Genomic DNA, 6,170 nt, shown 5'->3' with positions numbered 1-6,170 from the left:
ATCTCATCTTCAGATCCCACGGTGAGGATGATAAGTTAAAGGGGTAGAATCATCTTTTTATCAATAGGGTTTCATATTGGGGTTAGGTTCCTACCCCGTCAGTTCGTTCTTTCTTCGACGTAGCTAAGGCTACGCAGATCCTGGCATAGGTGAGTGGAAGGGAGACAGTGAGAGAAAGAGAGAGCGATTGTCCGAATAACAGGGAGAGAAACAGAGAGGGAAGGGTTGGGATAGTGAACAGAGCCGAGTAAGGTCCCTTAGTCCATGAATCACTTTGGATCGTCCGCTTTTGCGTGTTGGATGAGTGGCTGGATTTTGAAAGCTGAGTTCCATTTTTTATTGGATTCTTTACTGTTAGCATAGATTGTCATCATTTTAGCCTTTTTGCTGTGAATTATTTCCTGATTTTGTTGCACTGTTAGGTCAGGTTTTGGGGGTTCCTTTATTTGTTTCATTTTCTGTCATTTTCTCTCATTTTGAGGATGCATTTCTCTGTTTTGTGTATTGCTCTTTGTTTTAAGGTCAGTTTTCTTTCTTTTCTTTTTTTTTTTGGGGGTTTTTTTTGTGGGTTTTCAGTTCGTTGATCTATGACTCTGTGTTTAGATTTTTCGTTCGTGTATGATTAAATGGGTATTGGGTTTTGGTGGTTGAAAATATGTTTTTTTTTTTTCTGCTTATACTTCTTGCTCATTTTTCCTGGGATTTTTTGTTTTGAGTTGCAAGGGTAAAGAGACCACTAAAATCTCAGGTTAATGGGTATTGGGTTTTGGTGGTTGAAAATATGATTTTTTCTGGTTACGCTTCTTGCTCATTTTTCTAGGATTTTTGTTTTTCAATTGCAAGGGTAAAGAGAATACTAAAATCTTAGAAATCGGTATTGGCATTTGTATTAATGCATTTCCATTTTTGTTGATTTGCAGGATAGGTGCATTGACACCTAAAAATATTTGTGTGAACTTCATAAATTTTTCTGAGGCTCCAAACGTTGAAGGGTAAGTGTTTTTTTTAGCTAAGTTCAATTTTTAATTCGATTCTCTACTGTTAGCATAGATTGTCATCGTTTCTTCCCTTTTGCTGTGAATTATTTCCGGATTTTGTTGTGCGGTTAGGTCAGGTTTTGGGGGTTCCTTTTTGTTGTTTGCATGAAAAATGATTGGATTACATTCAGCTTCATGATTTTCCTTGATGTTAAGAGAAACCCATGCATACATAGCCAACTACACTGAAGCATGAATTGAAAAAAAATAATGTACATGATTATTATTGCATTGCTTCATTTGTTCCAAGTCACCCCAAATTTCTCTGCATTATGGTTGTTAGGACAATAGATTAGGTTCCAAGATAAATTTCCAAAGTTTTACTAGCTTAGGTGTAAATTATTTTTCAAAAATCAAGGATGCAAAATTTTTATGCATGTTTTGAAATTGGTTGTAGGAAGTGGGCTTCCAAGTCTTAACAATAGTGGACTTTGTGAAATCAGGGTAATCAAATGGGGATAACTTTATACTTGAAAAATGCATATTTTACACACACACACACACACACACACACACACACACTCTTGCACATATATTCTGTCAAGAATCAGATTTGATTCGCACGGGTGAAGATGAACAATAATAGTCTAGCTAGGAGCTGAGTAAATTGCATCGATTATCATGTTGTAATTGGATGTGTCTGTACATGTTTGTTTCTTTAATTTATTCCATAGGTCTTGCTAGAAAATAAAGACTACAAACAAAGAACTACCCTTATTTTTGGAACTTCTAAGATAATCCTAGATCCCAATGGACACTGAGTGTGGTCAATCATCAGGACAACTGGTTTTTTTTTTTTTTTTTTTTTGGGGGGGGGGGGGGGGGGGAGGGGGTGTGTGGGTGTTAGGATTAGGGAGGGATAGTGGTTCTCCAAGATTACTGGGTTATGGTTGTTAAATTGACACGTTCCTAGATTATTGGATTATAGTTATTTACCTTCTGTCTGAATTTAACATGTTCGAGAGTTGCTAATGGATTTACTATGTTTTAGAATTTTGGATCGTTGGAGTGAAAACTTGGTTCTTTGGCATTTGAAGGTATATAATCATACACTTTTTTTTTGTTCTTAGCTTAATCGAGGGAACATGCTTATTTATATTTTCTTTTATGTGAAAAAGTGAATTGCACCTCAATTTCTTTCAAGGTTCTCTAATTTTTGTGATGTTTGATATGTATTTTATGGTTTGTGTCTTGTGGATTTTAGGAATTTGGATTTGGTGTAAACTATTTGCACATATTCTGTTGAATTCTTCTACTATAACCGTTAACCTTGGTCTTTGGTTTTCAAATTATGTTTTTTGGGTATAAATTTCAGGATTTTGGGGTTTTTACAGTGGTGTGTTTGTAGTGGCTCACAGTTCAATCTTAATCTAACAATAGAAGAAAAAAGTACAATAACAAAAGTTAGATTTCTTCCGCTATTGGATTAAGATTGAACGGTGCATTGACTGCAATCTAATGTTACAGTCAATTAATGTTGTGGTGGCTCACAGTTCAATCTTAATCTAACAATTACCCAATCTTTCCACCTTTATATGTATTTGCTTAACATATAGCAAACATTTTGAAATTTCGTGTGTTTGAACAGTGACATATTGGGATTGGTTTTTGAATTCCTCATTCAAAATACATAGGACTATCGTTTGTTAAGTAGATGCATAGCTAATAATATACATCTGTTTACTCTCAAACTAACCCTTTTCCCGATCCTCAAACACATGGCTAATTCAATTAAACACACATTTGATTGCTGCAATCATTGTCAGATATTCCTTGGGAGTAAGCATTGTTCAATTTTAATCGCAAATGGTAGCTGAAATTATCTTATTTATTACCACTATTGATTTGGATTTGTAATACACAACGTTTAAATCATTTGATCGTTAGTTAGTTAAATTTAATACTGGCAGTTTGGTTGTGATCGAATTGATCCTGTCTCAAAAAGTGTGGCATGTGAGGTGATAATAGACTAACAGAGGAGAATGAGTTGATACATGTGTGTTTGATTTACAAATTTTGGCAAATTGTTGCCATTTTTTTTTTGTTTGTTTCCTGGTGATATATATTTGTCTTCATAACCACATAGCGATAACTTCGAGTTTCTAGAAGTTTTAATGTGTTTCGTGTCCTAACGTCCACATAGGTTCTCACTAAGATCTTTTGGTTTCTGGCTAATTTAGTTTTTTGCCATTGGAGTGAACATGATGGAACAATCGAATCAACTTTAGTTTTCCAAAGACCGGCTCTAACTTTGTTGATCAATTTCGTTCTCAATTTTAAGCGGTTATCTACTTGAATCCATTTTTCTAATCCTAATTAGTTCATACAATTAGCGCACTTTCCTGTTTAAGTATGCTAAATACTTTAGATTTGAAATTTTGTGTATTCAATATCAAGATAGAGAAACTTTTCTCTAAAACACCATTTGTCCTTTTATGCATTTGTTTCTAACTTTCTGTTATTCCTTCTATTGTTCCTCCTTTCTTCTAATATGTAGTTGTTTTCATTTATCTGTTAGAATTGGAAAAATTGAAGTTGATGTGAGCAAATGGCAATTGGCTTTGTTAAAGGATAGATTGCATTGAAATGTCGTTGTAATGATCATCGAATTCCCTCTCTGTTTGGATGCTCGGAAAGTTTGGTGGGAATTAGAAATTCAGTTTGGAAATGAGAATTTGGAGTTGTTTTCTATGTCGGTTATGGGATTGACAATTTTCGACTTAGTTTTGGCTAAGAAATAATTAGACTGTTACTTATTAAGTTGAGTTAGGAGGATTAAAGGGTTTACGATTTAGAGTACTTGCTATTGCTCTAAAAATTGTTATTGCTCATGATTCTGACATGCCTTATGATTATACAAAAAACATAGTTTATAAAGATGTTTTAAAACATTTACATGAAGGTATAAGTTTGCATTGTTATTTTGTCCTTTTGTTTGTTTTTCTAAACATGACTCTACCGTTCTTTTGATTAATCAGCTTATTAAGTTTTCAATTTAATTTGCTTCTCAATTTTTTTTATTATATCTAGATTGATGGAGATGATGCCGCTTCATTGTCTGAGGCCATACCAGCCAGCAAACAAGCTCCAAATCAGGGTTTGTAGGATGTGGAACACATAAACCATCAAAGATGATCCTCAGCCACAAAGTCTCGATTGTGTGTTTGTTGATAAACAAGTGAGAATTTTACACCTTTTTCGTTATTGTAAGATGCTTATGTTTTTATATATCCAAGTTACATACTGTGTTCTTGGTACAACAAATTTTATGGTCAAACATTCTCTAAAGTTCATGAACTAATTGCTCTACGCAATTCGCTACCCAATTATACATCACTTCTACATGATTAATGTTTGTGTGGTTAACTGTTTTATTGGATTCAATCATGGGCCTCGATGTCAATTTTTATACTGGGCCACTATATTCATGCAAATCCAAAAGAAATCAAAATTCCATCTTCTCCACATAATGGCATGTGTTACAATAAATTTCATTCTTCGAAAAACAAATTTTAGAGTGTTCTTGACACTTTTACTCTGTTTGCATTTCACTATGGATATTATATTTAATTCTGCTTAAACAAGTTTTTTTTACATATGTAAACAAAAATAAGTAGAAGCCATCAATTCTTCTTTTTCTTAATTTGTTTTGTTTCTTTTTTTACCCATAAAAATATAATTAAAGTTCATTTACAAGGTTGCTTTAGTTGCTGTCATTTCAATTCGTAAAGTAGTCTTTACTGTTATGGTGTATTTTATCATAAATGTTGTCTCTGTGGCCATAGTTGTGCTATCCTCACTGTTTTTGAGCTTCTTAAACCACATGTGTTAAATATTCTCTCGCTCATTTAATAATCTGTATTATTTTAATTTTCTCATTCTAATAGGGGGATGCAATTCACGCGACTATGAAAGCTCGAGACATCCAATTTTTTTTTGGACCTTTTGAGAGTTGGCAATGCATACGAGATTAGCAAATTTCATGTTGTTCACAGCAGGACATCAAGTAAAATTGTCCCTCATCCTACCGCAATTGAATTAAATAGGAAAACCACAATCATTCCCATTGACAAAACAAACCAGGAGATCCTAAAGCAGTGGTTCAATTTGATTGACCTTGATCAGCTTCATAAGAGAATCAACAACGATGTTGAGCTTACATGTAACAAATTTGGTTTTACGTGCTGCACTAACATCTGAAATCATTATTATAACTTATTAATTGCCTTTGGTGTGCAATCATTTTCACTATTAAATATCATTCGCATATGTGTTTGGTTGTGTGACATCCCACATCGCCCAGGGGAGTGATCCTTAAATGTATATTCCCATCCCTACCTAGCACGAGGCCTTTTGATCCTTATATGTATATTCCCATCCCTACCTAGCATGAGGCCTTTTGGGAGCTCACTAGCTTCGGGTTCCATGGGAATTCCGAAGTTAAGCGAGTAGCGCGCGAGAGCAATCCCATGATGGGTGACCCACTGGGAAGTTGCTCGTGAGTTCCCAAAAACAAAACCGTGAGGGAATGGTAAGTCCAAAGCGGACAATATCGTGCTACAGCAGGGGAGTGATCCTCATATGTATATTCTCATCCCTACCTAGCACGAAGCCTTTCACTAGGTTTGGGTTCCATAGGAACTCCGAAGTTAAGCGAGTAGCTCGCGAGAGCACTCCCATGATGGGTGACCATCGGGAAGTTCTCGTGTGAGTTCCCAGAAACAAAACTGTGAGGGCGTAGTCGAGGCCCAAAGCGGACAATATCGTGCTACGGTGGTGGAGCGGGCCCGGGAAGTGATCCGCCCCGGGCTGGGATATGACAGGTTGCTTAACGGCTATGCAGTCGATTGAAGAGGTGACTGTCTAAAACTCAAGAATTGCAAAGAAGAGGGATCTTAACCTGCAAGATATTAGGTCATTCATGTTTGTGTTAAGTTCAAATTACGCTTTATACATAAGGCGTTGTATTTATGACATATAAAACAACATCACATTTTTTTAAACTTACAGGGGCGAAATGGTTAAGATCACTTTATGGGGAGAAGCTGAAACGACTTTTGAGGATAGTGGAATGCAATCCCTTTTACCACCCATCTTCATTGCTTTAACAAGCCTGAAAGTCAGATAATACCA

At 35.5% G+C, this 6,170-nt stretch overlaps 1 long non-coding RNA gene across 2 annotated transcripts; it reads left to right on the top strand.

The window, feature by feature from the left end:
- LOC148691749 (uncharacterized) lies at positions 1–5,255 on the top strand. 2 transcript variants are annotated; one of them, XR_015954721.1, is made up of 4 exons: positions 1–992; positions 2,029–2,074; positions 4,068–4,215; positions 4,925–5,255. It is a non-coding gene; the product is annotated as an uncharacterized LOC148691749 (long non-coding RNA). The 2 variants fall into 2 exon arrangements; XR_015954720.1 differs by lacking the exon at positions 2,029–2,074 and having other exon boundaries at positions 12–992.
- Positions 5,256–6,170: the final 915 nt, after the last annotated feature.

The sequence above is a fragment of the Pyrus communis genome, chromosome 13 (genome assembly GCF_041283825.1).
Source record: "Pyrus communis isolate YQ-2024b chromosome 13, ASM4128382v1, whole genome shotgun sequence".
Taxonomy (NCBI): Eukaryota; Viridiplantae; Streptophyta; class Magnoliopsida; order Rosales; family Rosaceae; genus Pyrus; species Pyrus communis.
This window is presented reverse-complemented; position numbering and strand designations above follow the sequence as displayed.